This window comes from Ambystoma mexicanum, chromosome 1q (genome assembly GCF_040938575.1).
Source record: "Ambystoma mexicanum isolate Mex_15411 chromosome 1q, UKY_AmexF1_1, whole genome shotgun sequence".
NCBI classification, from domain to species: Eukaryota; Metazoa; Chordata; class Amphibia; order Caudata; family Ambystomatidae; genus Ambystoma; species Ambystoma mexicanum.
In genome coordinates this window covers 1,114,589,143-1,114,606,570 of record NC_090922.1, presented here as the reverse complement: position 1 = coordinate 1,114,606,570, position 17,428 = coordinate 1,114,589,143, and the positions used below count along the sequence as shown (strand labels likewise).

General features: G+C 46.1%; 1 protein-coding gene across 4 annotated transcripts in view; it reads right to left on the bottom strand.

The window, feature by feature from the left end:
* The window catches only part of WDR47 (WD repeat domain 47), a 1,275,124-nt gene that overhangs the window by 916,874 nt on the left and 340,822 nt on the right, over positions 1-17,428 (bottom strand). The gene's annotated exons all lie outside the window — the stretch shown is intronic.

The following is a 17,428-nucleotide window of genomic DNA, read 5'->3' as shown; positions in this document are numbered from 1 at the left end:
GCTACCAGAGGTCCCCTTACTCCAGAAGAAAGAAGAAGGAGAAGAGATGCTGGATTATGTATGTACTATGCCTCCTCGAAGCACTTATTAAGAGACTGTCCAGAAGTGCCTCCCCGGCAGAAGGCAAGGGAAGTTTCGGGGGAAATGCCAAGCACCCTTGCAACTACTCAAGAACAGTAAGCACTTCAGAGGAAAACAGTTTGATGGTTTTCCGAGTCTACCTGTGGTTGATCGAGTCCGGTCCCACGGAGGTGTACGCCATGCTAGACTGTGGAGCAGCAGGTAATTTCATAGACTCCAATTGGGCAACAGAACATCTTGTGTCCACAAGAACCAAGGCTACTCCGATACCAGTAGAAGGGGTGGATGGTAGGCCTTTGTCCTCCGGACCCATAACAAAGAAGACGGTTCCCTTGAAGATGAGGCTTGGGCTGCTCTAATCTGATCGAATACCAGATACTCCTCATGATGACCATTTCCCTCTGGTGATTGGAATCCCTTGGTTAAGATGGCACAACCCTCACATCGATTGGGCGATTAACAGAGTGAACTTCAATTCGCTGTTCTGTAAATCTCACTGCATGAACCTGCCTTCTACCTCCATCATCCAGGAAACATCCCAAACCAGAACACTTGAACCAATAATGGTGGCCTCTGTTCCTCTACAATATCAAGAATTTTCGGAGGTAGTCCTGGAGACTATTCCCCGACATCTACCTCCATACCGGGCAGAAGACTGTGGTATTGATTTGATACCTGATGTTGTGGTTCCCTTTGGGCGCATGTACGCCTTGTCTCTCCTGGAAAGGAAGGCCCCGAGAGACTACCTCGACGCCAATCTACAAAACGGGCTCATTCAAGAGTCCAAATCTGCTTGTGGGGCTTCCTTGTTCTTTATTCCGAAAAAAGATTCTGCAGAACGACGCCCTTGTATAGACTACAGGGGACTCAACAAGGTTACCATACGGGACCGATATCCCATGTCCCTGATACGGGATATTTCGGAGGCAGTACAAGGGGCGGTCTACTTTACCAAGCTTGACTTGAGAGGGGCTTTTCACCTCTTAAGAATCAGGCAAGGGGACGAGTGGAAAACGGTATTACGCACCCCCTTATTATGCACCAGCTATATTCCAGAGATACATGGACACGGTCTTTGCTGACATATTATTTTTGTCAGCAATAGTGTATCTTGATGATATCTTTATATTCTCCAAGACACTGTCTGAGCATAGGTTACTCGTCAGACAGGTCTTACAGCGCCTACAGTCTAACCAGAAAAGTGCCTGTTTGAATCCACTTCCGTGTCCTACTTGGGGTTCATACTATCCAAGAAGGGTATCGAGATGGATGCTATTAAGGTTAAGGCGATCAGAGAATGGAGGAATCCCGTCAACATTAAGGAGTTACAGAGCTTCCTGGGGTTTGCCAACTTTTATCGGAGGTTCATTCCCAATTTTTCCAACAAGGTACTCCATCTCACTTCTCTTTTAAAGAAAGGCGTTAAGTGTGTGTTTGGTGAGGAGCCCCAGAAGGCATTCCACACCCTAAAGGAATGCTTTTCCACTGCACCCATCCTGGTCCAACCGGATCAAACTAGACCTTACATATTGGAGACCGATGCTTCTATAGGCGCAGTCTTACTTCAGAAATCAGAAGATGACTACGAACATCCTGTGGCATACTACTCAAAGACCCTTTCCAGTAGCGAACGTAATTATTCGGTTCTTGAGAAGGAACTATTGGCTATCAAATCGGCCTGCCTAGAATGGCGACATCTTTTACAGGGAGCTACACACCCCTTTATAATCAGAACAGATCACTGTAACCTTCGGGTTTTACAACAGATGGAATGTACTAATGCACAACATGCCAGGTGGGCTTATTTTTTCCTGCAGTTTGATTTTGTTATAACATACATTCCTGGTACAGAAAATATGTCAAGAAGCCTCGGAGAAGGTGCTGGTTCTTACAAGGGCAATGATCTAGTCTTCCCTGGTCTCAAGATTTTGGCTTCCACTGTTTCATTCCTTCGAGATTTGATTCCTCAGTATCAGACTTGCACAGAGCTACCATCCACGATCAACCAAGATGAGGATGGGTTGTATTACCATGAGGGGGGCTCTCTTCATTCCCACTAAAAGGCTACAGAAACAGATACTCTCCTGGTGTCATGACACTCCCTTAACAGGACATCCTGGTATCAGAAAGACTTACGATCTACTACGGAGGGGTTTTTGGTGACCTAAATTAAGAAAGGATGTATGCCAGTACGTTTCCACTTGTTCCGTTTGCGTTTCAAACAAACATCGAACGAGTAAACCTTTAGGGTTACTGCAGCAATATTCCTTACCTGACCGTCCCTGGGAGCATATCTCTACGGATTTTATAGTGGATCTCCCCCTGTCATGTAGTATGACGGTAATCATGGTGACAATTGACTCATTCAGCACTTAGCTCATTTTTCAGCTTTCAAGCAGATTCCTTCAGCCTCTGAGACTGCGGCAACGTTTCTCCAGGACATAGTCCATCTGCATGGATTACCCCGGACTATTGTTTGACAGGGGATCCCAATTTACGTCTAAATTCTGGGCTTCTCTCTGCCAGGTTCTGGGTATTCACAAGGCTCTTTCTTCGGTTTATCACCCACAGAGTAATGGACAGACTGAAAGATTAAATGCCAGCCTGGAGCAATATCTGAGATGCTTCTGCAGTCCACAGCAAGAAGAATGGTATCGATTCCTTCCGCAAGCTGAGTTTGCCTATAATAATGCCCTCCATACTTCTATCATGATGAGTCGTTTCTAGTTTACTTATAGGTTTCATCCCCAACATTTGCCCTGGCTCAGTTCTCCTTCTACCAAAATCCCTGCCTTAGACAGAGTTCTACAAGACCTACATGAAGTACACAAGCTTGCTAAGGAAGCTCACCAGGTTAGCCAACAAGCACAAAAAAGATGGGCAGACAAGCACCGAAGTACCAATCCAAGGTGGGAAACAGGACAGTTGGTCTGGTTATCAACCAGATTCCTACCGAGATGGGTTCATACGGGTAAATTCTCCTCATGTTTTCTTGGGCCATTCCACATTCTACAACGGATGAACCCGGTGGCATATAGGCTTAACCTTCCTGAGTATCTCAAAAGGGTGCATCCTGTTTTCCACGTCTCCCTTCTAAAGGAACATAAGGAAGATCTTTTCAAGAGGCCTGTTTATAGAGGGCGTACACAGGTGTCTCTGGTTCCTGAAGAGTATGAAGTTGCCTACCTGGTGGATTCAAGATACCGTAAGGGCCGGTTACATTACTTGGTCCATTGGAAGGGTTATCCAGTGGAGGAAAGTTCCTGGGAACCAGTGAGCCACATACATGCACTTCGACTAGTGAAGAAGTTTCACCAGCTCCACCCGGGTAAACCCGGGGGTTCCCCGAGGAGAAGGGGGTATACTGTCAGGAACGGTCAGTGGAAGATCTGGAATCGTTGGAGGAATTAAGTTGCTCAGCGCGCATTCCAGTTCTCATTCAACATGGCGGACGTCACTTTAAAATCCGACTCCACCCACAAGCCGGCGCGTTGTATCTGTATTTTTCGCCAGCTTCAGCACCCCGGATTGTACTTATTCGTCCGTTCCTGTGCCCTTCTGTGATTTCACTCGTACCGCTCTTTCCTCCTTGTGTTCCCTTTTTGGCAGGCTTTTCTTGTTCTCACTCCCTGTGTTCCGCTTCTCTGGCGTACACTTGCTCGTTCCATTTTACTTTCTCTATCGTCTCTTATACGGCGTCTGCCCCTTTTATTTTCCTTCCGAGGCTATCGATACTCTGATCGTCTAGCCGGGTATCCTTCTTTCACTTACCTTTTCTCATTGCACTCCTCCTCCTGCATATCTACGCCAGCTCCCTTCAGTGTCTGTTTTTCTCGGTCGGCTACGAGCGTCGATCGAGCTCTTTCTGCACATTTCGGTTTCCTCCTCTGCAGCGCCTGTCGCCTCGTATGCTAGCCAAGCCTTCTCTCACTCGGCAGGTACATTTCCTGTCTTTCTATTTTTACGCTTACTCTTACACTTGCTGGTCCTTTCTCGTTTCCTTCTACTTTTTTCCATAGACTGACATATTGTTTCCTCTACCTTTCTCCTTCTCTCCTTTCGTGTGTCCTCCCTCTCTATTTCCTACCTTTCGGTATCTTGTTTCTTTATTTCCCCTTTTTTGCCTCAAGTCACTCAAGACTTTATCCCAATACCTATTGAAATAAAAGGAACTTGGAGTTGAATACATACCGTCTTTTCTTGGACACCAGTACTTGTATCCTGAACCTTTCACCTTTGGAGATACGAACTTGGAGACCGGCATCACACCGTTTGAACCCATCTTGAAACCAGGGTTTTTTCCGCCTTTGTGCTTTCTCCCTGGCATTAGGGCTGGCCCCCTGGGTTTCCCCGATAACAGGGTTCTGTCTCTTCCAAGCTGGCCTCCGGAGGGGCCAGACCTTATTTACACGAACGGAAGGATCGAACACCCAAAGACAAGACTCCTAAGAAGAAGGACAGTAGGAAGACAGAAGCTGCTCCTCTGGAGTTTACCTCCGAGGAATCAGGTGAGGAGGAGGGGGAGGAAGATCTGAAGCCTGACAACATATGAGTTGGCACCCACTAAAGCAGCTAGGACCATAGAACACCTGGCCACATTTCATTAACTTCTCAGCACTTGAAGAGATGTTCATCTTTAATGTAAACTCCTCATGCAGACATGGACACTTTATATTTTGTAATCTCTTTTGCATCCTGCTGACATAGGAGCAATTAGGTTTGTGGTGTACAGAATATAAAATAGTCAACATAAATAGAGGCTATCTTAGGCTGGGTCAGGTGAGGTTACCGGGAATAGGGTATTGATTGATTGAATGATATTTTATTTCTATCGCGCTTGTACACAAGTGTTTCAGAGCGCGACAAGGCAAGGGAGGGGAACAGGGGAGAACAAAACAGCGATCTTACTAGGCCCAGTGACATTAAGAACGCGCAACTGCATGGGAGAGGGGAAAAGTGGAAAGTGTGAAGCAGAGGAGAAACAGATAAATAACAATAAATAATAAAGGCAACAAACAGTGGTAATGCAGCCATCAATTTGCAAGTGCTAGGTTTAAGGCAGCAGACAGAGTAGGTCTGATAAGTGCATGAAGAAAAAGGGGGGGGGGCTGTATGGGTACAGATACAGACCCCAGTGCAAGGGGTGGCCCAGAGGCAGTGCGGGAGGGTGGCAGGGTGAGCAGGTACCTGGGCCCGAAGGACAGAGGGTGGCCAGGTGCACAGTGCCAAGAGAACAGATCAGCAGGGGAGAGCGGGAGCGAAGGCAGAAGAAAAGAGGAAGGTCTTGAGGTGCTTCCGGAACAGGAGATGGTTCTCCTCAAGTTTTAGAGTGACAGGGAGGAGGCCCCAGCCGAAGACAGAGATCTACCCCCACCGTGTTTCTTTGAAAAACGACTGACCCTGAGGGAGTTGGAGAAAGAGGAGCGAAAAGCTCGAGAGGGGAGGTATTTGCGGAGGGATAGCTGAAGGTATTTTGGACCCAGGCCCCAGAAAGCCTTGTGGACAATGCAGAGGGTTTTGCATTTAATCCTTGCATCCACTGGGAGCCAGTGGAGAGATTTCAGACCTGGAGAGATATGATCCCAGGGCTTGAGGCCAAGGACAAGTCTTGCAGTCCTGTTCTGGATTAGTTGCAGAGCGCGGAGAGTAGAGGCAGGTAGATTTAGAAAGAGGCTGTTACAATAGTCCAAGGTAGAGAGAACCAGAGAAAGAGTTTTCATTGGTGTCATGCTATAACGTATTTGGAAGAAGTTGGCTGCCTTGAAATCCAATTCAGAGCTAGAGTGGGTACCTGTACCTGTCACCAGAGCTTTTGTAGGCAGCACAACGTAAGCCCTCTTCCAGGGAAAATTAGTAATGGTTGAAGAAGCTGGCCTACTGCATAACAACAGAACTATTAATTAAAAAGGCAACCCAGAGGAGTGGTAGACACATGAAGGAGGAGTAAACTGGGATCACAGGTCTACCTGAAGCAACATGTCCACATAGTACCATGCAAAGTATTTCACCGTGGGTAGCCCAGTCCACTAGTCCCATGTTGGCTACAGCTCCTGGTTGATCATCTAGATGAAGGGTTTTCTGGGTCCTGTACCACAGCTATCTAGCACCAGTAATCTGCCACAAACCAAATCCAAAATGCTGCACCTTGGGATCCCATGATGATGCACTTCTGCGTCGACTGTACCAACTGTTGGACTAACGCCAGCTTCTCCAAGGAAAGGAGTTGGAGCCAGGAGGCCCAATGACACACGGTCTGAGGCACGGAGGAAAGGTAATGGGGGCAGGGTGGCCGAGGCACAGAGGACGCTGCCTAGCTGAGGAGTGCTAGAGAGGTTGACTGACCGGGGGCGGTTAGGGGAAGCCACTCTGGCCAACTGCGTGGACCCAGTTACCCTCAGTCGGCCTCTCTGACTCACCGGGGTGAGTAGCGGCATCCCTCCCCCGGTCTTGTGGTGATCGGGGTTGAGAGGGCAATGCATCTATCTTGCAGCGTTGCAGTGTCTGGGCGGCTACCAAGGAGCTTAGGTGTCGGGTCCACTGTAGGGAGCTGCCGTGCAGTTCAGGCACCGAGGGCTTTGTCGCCACGGTCTCCTCTTTCTCTGCGTACCGTGAGAACAGCAGCCCATGGAGGCTAAGTGAAAGTTGCAGCCAGCACGGCCCGCGCTGCCACTGCGTTGCAGAATAGAGTAGATCTTCCAGCCGCATGACCCGCACAGACGGGCCTGATGAGCATGAGACACGAGAAGGGTTGTGGTGGCACGTCGAGTAGGTGATAGAAGCTTTGGAGTGCAAAGCCTACTCTCCAGCCTGTGCAGAGACCTGCTCAGCTGGTACCTCCAAATCCACCCTGAACAAACTATCTGCAGCCTGTGCAGATCTCGGCGAGGGGAGACACCCCCACTACTTCCTTTGTATTGAAGATGAGCCTTAGCTCACCTTTGGAAATAAAGGTGTGACACAGGCATCCATTGGAGTAGTTACCTGCTTGGGTAAAACCATAAAAGTGTGGCATCGCTGCCGACTCAGCATTTGGACCAGCCATATTTAGCACTGAAGTTGGGAGGGTGGTGTGCCCCGTCTCAGCCCACTCTTGCACACAGGGAAATAGCACCTGACTACATGAGTGTCATGATGGCGAAACAGGAAAAGGTCATAAAGCCATGGACATTGCCTCTTTACTTCACGCACAGGATAAAGGGAAGAAGGGACTCACTACAGTGGTGCAGGTCCACAAAGACAGAACCTCAGCTGCTGGGCCTCAATGCGCACGTAATAAGACCTCCAATTTTGGCTAACCGAAATTAAAACGGAGATTCAGGGAAGCCTAGCAGAGTTGTCTGGCAAGATATCCTCAATGGACAAATGGTTGGGGGAATCTGAGCGACGCATCGAAGAAGCTGAAAACACTCATGTGAACAGTCATATGAAGTAAGTGAATGGGCCCAGCGTATCAAAACACTAGAGGACAAAGTAGACCTGCTAGAAGGCAAGCATGAAGATATGGAAAACCGCTCACATTGTACCAATGTGCACATCAGAGGAGTCCACACAAGTAGATCAGAAATCCTCACAAGAATCCACTTCTACAAGCTTAAAAAACGGATTCTGTGTCCAGCTAGAAGAAATAATCTTCAGAGGATCTTCAATCTCATTATACCAAGATATTGCCGCAATGACTCTTGCAGCGCCCTCAAACCGTTAACGGAATGCCTTCGGGAGAAGAAGATTCACTATAAGTGGGGCTTCCCAACGGCGTTGCACTTCTCTCACTTGGACCGCACCTGGGTAATACAAACGATGACAGACGCTGAGCCTCTCTCCAGGTGCAGACTGGACATTATTGGGCACAGAGACGTCCCACTCCCTGCCTAGAAGAAGCACGGCTAGGGTGGGACCCTGGACGAAAGTAGGGAGAGGACGCAGAAGGAAAAAGAGCTTGAGAGAGCATGATGACCCCTCCTGAAAGACGAAGCAAAAAAAGAAAAAGAAAAGTTGCAGCAGCAACATGAAGAAGAAACCTCGGAAATCTGACTGCTGATTAATAGTCCAAGGGTGATGGACTCTCTCAGTAGACACAAAGACTTTTAGACATAGGAAATTAAGGATTTTGGTTGGTTATCTCTACCGACAAAGGTAATGACAATCTACTAGTTGGGATGTTGGGATGTTGTGGCATTGTTATAGGGATAAATGCTAAGACAGAAGGGGAGTCATCGTTCCTCATAGACAGGCTACTTACAAGCAGTGTGTGCTTAGCGACATGGTTACACAGATCATATGACACATCCCACTGGTAGTGTGTTCGAGGATTTCCTCCTGATGCTGACCTGGGAAGTCCAGGGTCTGACCTCCCCTGTGAAAAGATGATCAGTGATAACACCCCATGGTGGATAAAACAGCTATGTGAGAGGAGTTGAGAAACTCACAAACTTTCACTTACGTCCTCTGGGAAATGGGTATTGTAGACATCTGGAGACTTATAAATGGCACCCAGAGGGATTACACACACTACTCCTATGTTCACAAAGGGTTCTCATAAATTGACACACTTTTTGTCTCCTCGCCTTGGTCCTTGCAATCCCAGAGGCTACTATAGAAATCACAGCGCTCTCTGCCTAGGCCCCACTCTTTTACTCTCTCTCAGTGATGGGGCTGGCTCCTATGAGCCGTAAGACATGGAGACTGTTTCACCCCATACTAAAAGACAGAGTGATTCGCCAGGAAATTGGAACAGCCAGTGCCTCATACTTCGTAAATAACCTCAAGGATGACGGTCTGGGATGCGGTGAAGGCGGTCATTAGGGGCGAATTATTGACGCTAACTTCCGCATACACGAAAGCAAGGGAATGCCTCAGGGGGAGCTGGAAGTGGTACCGCAAAAAGAGAAAGCGCATAGAGCTACAGGCTCTATAAAAGCTAGGTGCCAACTGAGACTAGCTAGGGCTAAATTAAAAGCCCATTTGGCAGAAAGAACATCTCGGGCACTTCAAAAAATTAAACAATACTATTACTCTAGGGTTATTAAGGGGAGCAAAATCTTAGTACACAAATTTACCAAGAGCAAATCTCGCAATAATATTCTAGCCCAAAAAGATTAAGAGGACTCAATATGTCTAGATGAGGACAGCAAACTGGCCTTGGTGCACCAGTACCATATGGCAGCAATGTCTGCCATACGCCTAGAGCAGGCAGCTCAAAGAGACAACCTGAGCCAGGAACCTTCCCAACCATTCGCTTGTCAGCTGTCACACAACTCGAATGGCCAATACAGGAGAAGAAAGTCAAAGAAGTCATTAAAATCACTCAAGAACACAAGGCCAGGTCCAGATGGGGTTACCTCTTCATTTAACAAAGCATTGTGCTACCTTCTAGTCCCACACTTCGTATCTGGCGACTCTGATATCAGCTCGATCAGCTTTGTGCAATTGTATGACGTTTCTCATGAAAGTGACATGCAATTGGTGACTTCATATTTCCTGTACGGAAATTTGATTTGTGCTCTGTCCATCTCTCCCCTTGCCATTGTTGTCTTTTGGCCCACATAAAGTAGGCCACGTGGGAACTTGATGGTTATAAATGACTCCCGAAGTCATACATGTGGAGTAGTCACGTAATGCAATCTCTTGACCTGTATGTGGGTGTCTGATAGTCTGATCTTTGATTACATTATTACAGTTGTTACATCCTAAACACCGAAAAGTTCCCTTCCTGTGGGTTTTCAAAACCAACTGTCCATTTCTAGGAGGCATTGCTGCACAAACTAATCTGTTTCTAAATTTCGATCCTCGTTTATAAGCCTTTGTGCAGCAGAAACCTACGGCTATTGTTTACCTTCTTACAGACCACATTTACGGGTTTCACTTATACCGGAGCGACACCGAGAGGGAACGGCAGGTTTTTTAAAATCATAGATTTAGACTGAGTTGAAGGTAGGTTTTTACATGTTCTGCACAGTCAGGGAGTCCTCCCCGGGTTTACAATACATTGATTGAGATGCTTTTACTTGCAGCAGAGGAGTTGTGCCTTACTCGGTCATGTTGACGTGACCTATCAGGCTTCGATTGAGGGCTCTTTGGTCGATTTTCCCATTGTTGTAGATACAGATATGCGACATCAGATTTTAGAGGCGTCATCTTTGAGTAGAGTTTGGGAGTTATCTGGGGGGGGTTGTTCCCTGCTTCCCCCTTTCCTGTAGACTATTGACCTTAGTTTCTAACCTTTCTCTCTAATATGCACAAGGTGTCTATAGGTTTCTACACTCATCTGGTGACTTTGTGGTCTATGAGCACTGGAAATACTTAGGTGATGGCTATACATTTCTATTGTGGACTGCTGTTGACCTGGAGACTAGGGACTACCTGTATAGTAGAACACTAGTATCTGGACCCATGGCATGTTGGTTCGTTCTTTTTAACTTTTGTGGTGGTGATGGAATTACTCAAATCTCTTGTACTATTAATTATAGATGTGTTTTTCCCTTTACCGTTACAGTTTAGCTACTGAAGAAGGGGATTGGTTCCCCGAAACGCATCAATCATCGACTACAGCATTATATTGAATATTTATCTTGTGGCTGAACATCAAAGATTAAATACAATTTTTGCATCAAAATATAATTGAATCTTGTTTTACACTAGTTTATGTGTTTATTTAGCCATTTCTTTAGATTGATGTGCAAGGAGACAGGTGGGCTCATAAATTGGGCTCTTTTTCTACATGTGGCCAGATGTACAACAGACAAAGAATGTCAATTAAAGGTATGCTACAGATGGTATTTTTCCCCAGAGAAACACCACAAAAAAAAAAAAAAAAAAAAAAAATCGATCATGCACTGCGGCATGCTGGAGAGGGGATCTTATCATACGTGGTGGCTGTGTCCTGAAGGCCAATCGTTTTTGAAAATAGGTCCTTTCACACATCAAATCGATGACAGACATGACACTGCCCATGGACCCACTAATCATTCTGTTGGGAGACCCGAATGATGGGATTAACCCCATCAGGGGCAGCAGATCCACCCTCATCACTCATCTTTTATTAGCAGCTAAAATTTCCCTAGCATGCAATTGAAAAGCCCCAGAAGATCCAATCGTAGTGATGTGGTGGGGGGGGGAAATATGGGAGATCCTAGCTTCAGAGAAGATCACAGCCCTAGCGCCAGACAGAAATATCATACGTTGCAACATGGCTCCCTTTTATCAACTATGTGCAAAAAATCTTTAACTGAGTATACAAACCAAGCTTATTTAGGTACCTGCCATTGCTGTGAGTGGAGCAGGAGTAACAAAGAGCACAAGAACAAGTGATATTGAAATTAGTGCATTTCAATATATGAATATAATGTAAGCACTGTTAATATTCTGTCCGTCTCTCTATATAAAAAGTTGTTTACAAAAAAGAAAAAAAGGACTTCACGTCTGAAGTTTGTTAAAGGGCTCAATAAGCACTTCATCACATGTTGTGCATCATTTGCATCTTTTTGGAATGTGACTGGTCATGTCAAAACAACTTAGGGGATAGTATAGAGCCTTCAGGGACTCCATATTGTATTTGCATAAGAAAGGGCTTAGTTGTCCTCTTGAATAATTTGAGCGAGTGCACCGTTGAGTGCCGTTAGCTGTCCTGCTGGTCCCGCCGAGACGCCACATCAACGTGTTTTTGAAAAATATCTATGGACAATTGCATGGTATGAGGACTAAAAGCTTTGTAGAACTATAATAGTATCGCCATAATGATTATGGTATGCCTAAAACTCAATTTGTTTGCCTTTTAGCATGATTAGCCACACCCCCTAGCATTCAGGAAGTACTTAAGGACAGCATGCGCACGTGTATTGCAGAGTGCACTGTTTAGTTCTGTTAGCTGATTAGGTGTGCTGTTCTACTGTCCGTGTTTCTCCCCGTGCCTGGACCCGGCTACACTATCTCCTCGACTAGCGTAGAAGCATGCTAGTAATTTAACGGAAAATAAATTATATAAGCCAGGCAGTCAGAGTAAACACTAAATGCCCCGGTGAGTATGCCCATTCTGGGCTGGAACCTCTGATTTGTGTATAGTTTCGTACTCCCTTCCCTGCTGCTTTAGCTAGTCTTCCACGTGAGGTTGCCCCGCTGTTCAGTTGGTCGTTAGATTGCTCAACCAAACGTGTTCCTTGTGTGTAACTCCGACCAATGGAAACTAAAGAAAGGATGTCTGTGTCCTTCCACTGACTTCTCTGTCCCCCCTGATCCCTCAAGAATACCGATTGAACGCTCCCACCTTAGCAGGCAGCGTCGAATTTGTACACAATTGTAAAACCCGATGCAGTGTCCACATCAAAGAAACGGACTACATATATTTTGTAAACGTAGTGCACTAACACTGAAGGAACAGATGCAATTAATGAAATTGTAGCTGATCTGAATGTAGCGCTAGGATGTGTGGGCACTAAGTTGTTAACAGATGCGATTAGCCCGGAAACCGAGCAAAATGTAATATGCCCTTTGAAGGACAAGACGAACGTTGAAGAAAATAGACAAGAGCAAGTTTAAACTACGAACAAAATTGCCAACTCTTCGAAGGTACTTAATAAGTATACTTTAACCCCCACAACAGTAACTAATGATTGTGAGCCCTCAAATAGAAAGGAGGTTGACGTAAATATGCAGCTGTTACCTAAATATCCAAGTGTGAGTATTCCACTCGGCCCCGCGATAAACAATGCCAAGGTGCATGTGAATGTAAAAAACATCGCACCACATGAAAAGCAAGTGCAAGCTATGATCCATTGCTGCGAGCAAGATGTGTCATTAGGAAACACATTGCCAAATGTAACAGCCGCCCATACCACCATAATTCACCGATTGCTGTAAACGACAGGCCGGAATCCAGATCAAGCGAAAAGAAAACATGTATGAAGTGGATTTAAATTAACATCACCACACCATGATATCTACACAAATCGCAATCTCAACGAATAACGAAGGGGTGAGGATTGAGCCTAGTGAAGTGTCCAACCCGACCAACATTCGCTTAATAGACTCATATATGATACCATAAGCCCAGAAAATCTAGAAGCGTCTGCTATAGATCTCGAAAACGAAAGTATGTCATCAACAGAGATGTTACCATCTTTGTTGACCACGATAGTAGAAAAATGCGAACGAATGGAAAATAAAATTGACATTCAGTACATTTTATTACATAAGAGCATTAATAGGGGGAGAAAAAGTACAGAGAGCAAGGGATCAACATGATGGTAATTGAATGCCCTTTACAGGATGAAACTAGAAGTGAAACCCGAAACATCGCCAACATCTCCCAATAATAAGCACTCAAAAGATATAAAAAAATAATAAATTGCAACATAAAAACCTATAGCGCAAGCATTCATGTATAGTATTCTAAAGAATAGACATAAGAATGCCTGCGTATCACTGGATACAGATGCGATTTGTAGTATATCAAACAAAGAGCACAAAAATAATTAAAATAAAAGCAAAAACAACAAAGGGAACATGGGAAATAAAGCGTCAAAACGCACCTTACGAAAGCAGACAATTAAGAAAGGAAAAATAAAAAGAGTTGCCAAAAACAATACTAAAGTGATACTTGAAGACATAGAATGCCTGTGCATAAGTGAACATGGCCCAGCCAAGACTGATGGTAGTATGGGAGACATAAATAATGTGAAGCGACTGAAGCCCATGATATCCAAAGCAGGTACTGTGCACTCAATGCTATCTCCAAATAAATTAACTATCACAGAAGGCTCCGACATAAACTCAGTTAATCAGCAGTCCCTAGTCAGTCGAGAAATTAAAGCATTACAACTACAACCCATGTCTACAGTAAACTATGCCCCCCTTCATCCCCTCCTTGAATCGTATGAATATTCTGTGGATGTTCCATCCAGTAGTGGCTCTTCGAGTAATCTGCACCAAAGGCATCAAAATTGTAGATGAGGTAGATCATTCACCTACAGCCATATCAAATATCTGGTTTTCCAAAATGTATTAGACACATAAACGGAATAAGTAGTGGTCAGATGACCATTAAAGATGATTTCTTAGAGCTTACCAACGAGATAAAAAATCTGACAAAAAAACGTAGAACCTATAAGAGTCCCCATGAACGATGGAATATCACAAGCAAAAGGAACATGAGTTTCGATTACAAAATATAGAATGCTAAAAAACTATCGAACGAAATTTCCTTAATTGTGAAAACTGCCCACAAATCTGAGAGAGATTGGGAAATAAAAAGATCTATTAAAATAGTCAAAATCATGTAGGAATTGGTTAAAACAATATCATATCTCACGCGAGAGAGACACCTGGAATCAGCTAGCACTACATACCCGCAGCGGTAATACCAATGGAGTGTGGGCTGTAATTAGAAGTACTGCTAAACGGGCCCTTCCCATACAAAGTGTACCTGAGAGTGCATGGGTTGAACATATTGGGAAAACCTTGAATAGCCAACTTCCGGCAGATGCAGATATCAAAATGCATAAAATCATATGGAAGTGCAAAGTTACAGTCGATGATCTAATAATGATAATTACTAAACTTGAAACCTCTCGGGCTATTGGCCCTGATGGCATCGGTAACTGTCTAAGAAATCCAGGCAATTATGGGCACAGGCATACAGCTTCTGTTTGTTGAAATGGGGAAAAGTGGTATAATTCCACCTTCTTGGAGAGCAAGCCACATCCTGCCGATATATATTCAAGCCTGCATCTCTGTGGTCTCTAACAATACGGCCGAACATTTCAAAATCTGCAAGGAGCTGGCCTATCCTACTGCAGTATCTACCTCTTCTACACCTAAACAGGCCCTCTGCAAGGCTCTGGCTTTTCATTTCACCACTAAAACCCAGGAATCCTGTCCGCACTATCCTCCTCTTCTCTTCTCTCCCCCTCCACCTTTCTGAGGCCCGCCTTGGCTGCACCCCTCCCCTCTGTTCCTTCTTTCCTCCCTCTCTCCTGTAAGACCTGAAGATGTTTCCAGACAAGTCCGGTGTATGAAAGTCTCAACCAAAAAAGGTAACCCCCTACGTCTCTAGAACTATTAAGGATCAAACTGGTTCTCTTGCTCCAGACTTGGCCGATTTCTGTAATCGCGCATTCGCCACTGGATCTTTTGCCTCTCTTCTCAAGCACTCTCTTGTGCACCCCTACTAAAAAAGACTTCTGCTGACCCCGCATTCCAGCAAACTATCGCCCAATGTCTATTATTCATTGCCTGGGCAAATCCCTCTAGAAGTTGGCTATCTCCCAGCTAACCCTCCACATTGAATCTGTTTTTTTGTCTCCATGACCATCAGTCTGGCTTCACACCAGCCAGAGGCACGGAAACTGCACTCTGAGCACCCGTGAAGATCTGCTCCGTAATCTCGACTCCAACTCTTCCTCTGTCCTCATTCTCCTCGACCTTTCCACTGCATTTGACACGGTCAACCACAACATCCTGATTACTCGTCTCTGCGAGACCCTAGGCTTCACGGTTGAGACTCTGGCATGGCTGACCTCCTTCCTCTTAGACTGACCTTCCCAGGTTCAGCTTGGGCACTTTCTCTCCACGGTCCTGGTCCTCCTGGTCCTCCTCCACTATTCAGGCATGGTGTACATCTAACGACCTCTGCCTTAACGCCAGTTAGACCGAGATCCTTCTTATTGGGACCCGTGCTCCTGCTTTTCCTCTTACACTCTGGCCGCCCTCCTTGGGCCCTCTGCCCTCACCCTCTTGCGAGGCAAGAAACCTTGGGGTGATCTTTGAATCCACTCTTTCCTTCACATATTACGAACATTGTTTAGAAGGCCCATTTCCAGCTGTACCTCTTCAGAGGTATTCTCCCTTTTCTCACCTTCGACCAGAAGCTCACTGTCTCCAGGGCTCTGGTTCTCTCTAGGCTGGACTACTGCAATAGCCTTTTTCTCAATCTGCCCTCTTCAACTCATCCAGAACAGGATCGCGATACTTATCCTTGGCCTCAAGCCCAGGGCCTGCATCTCTCTGGCCCTTGAATCCCTCCACTGGCTCCCGGTGCCTGCAAGGATCAAGTTGTTTTTTTTTAAACCTCTTTTTATTAGAGTTTACACAGATGAACAAGACAAAACAAAGCAAATCAAATCAAAATATGGTCATCTTGTCCAGTATTGATCGAGCAACAGTGTATGGTCACATTTACGTGTGCATTTTATGTCATCGTGAAACGCTTCAGAGGATCCCGGAGCCGGGGTGGGGCAGAGCGGCCATGCCAGGGGTCCCCACCGCGAAGTCGGCGGGGGAGGTTGGGCATGCACCATGGTGAGTCTATGGTTCCCGCTCAATAGTTCAGTGCCTGATAGTAACTACGAGTCATCCACCCATTTCCTCCAGACATTAAGATGTTTCCTTGGGCAGCCCCTTGCAGAGTAAATGCAAGGGAGGCACAACGGTCCATTTCGTTCGCCCATCCATTGAGGCTCAGTCCCTCGGAGGAACCCCAATTAGTGGCTATGAGCCTCTGCCCAAGACCCAGTGCCACCGTAATAAATGTTTTTTCGTACTTGGTGTGGTCAGTTTCTCCCTTTATCCCCAGGATGACCATTTTAGGGTCGCGTGGAACGGGGGACCCAAGCACCCGGCTGATCCGGTTGATACACTGGGTCCAAAAGCTCTGGAGAACTTCGCAGTCCCAGATCATGTGAAAGAATGTTCTTTCAGCACGTCTGCAACGTAGGCAGGTTCCATTGTCTATTGTCCCCCATTTGAGCATTATGTCTCTAGAGTGATAGGCCTGGTGTAATATCTTGTATTGAATCAGGCGTAGCCTAGTGTCTATGCCGATATCTCGGGAGGGACATCAGCACCTCAATCCATTCCTCGGATTCCAGTGGGCCCAGCAGTCTCTCCCATTTCACCCGGAGCTTGGAGAGCTCTGGAGCCCCGAAGGCAGAGATCATCTGGTAAAGAGTGGACGTGACCTTGGCAGGGATCATTGTTTGAAGCATGTTTGCTTTCAAGAGGGAGCACTTTGGGATGCCCTCCAGGTCGGGGAATTGTGTGCAAGCTGTATGCATCTGTATCTGTCCCTAGCCTGGAGCGAGAATGTATTCTGCAAGTCAGTGAATGTGGCTAGGTGGCCGTCCCGAAATACATCCACCAAAGACCGGATCCCCCATTCCTCCCAGCTTGTGAAGTACCCCATTTTCAGGACCTCCGGGATATGTACATTGTCCAACAGGGGTTGGTCCGCTGTCGGCCTCCCTCCCCAGCCCAAGTGATGCGTGGCCGCCACCCAGACTCTGCGGGCCTGGCGTATCAGGCCAGACAGGTTGGTCATGTTGTTTTCTTCCCCGTACAATACACGAAGCGGAGTGAT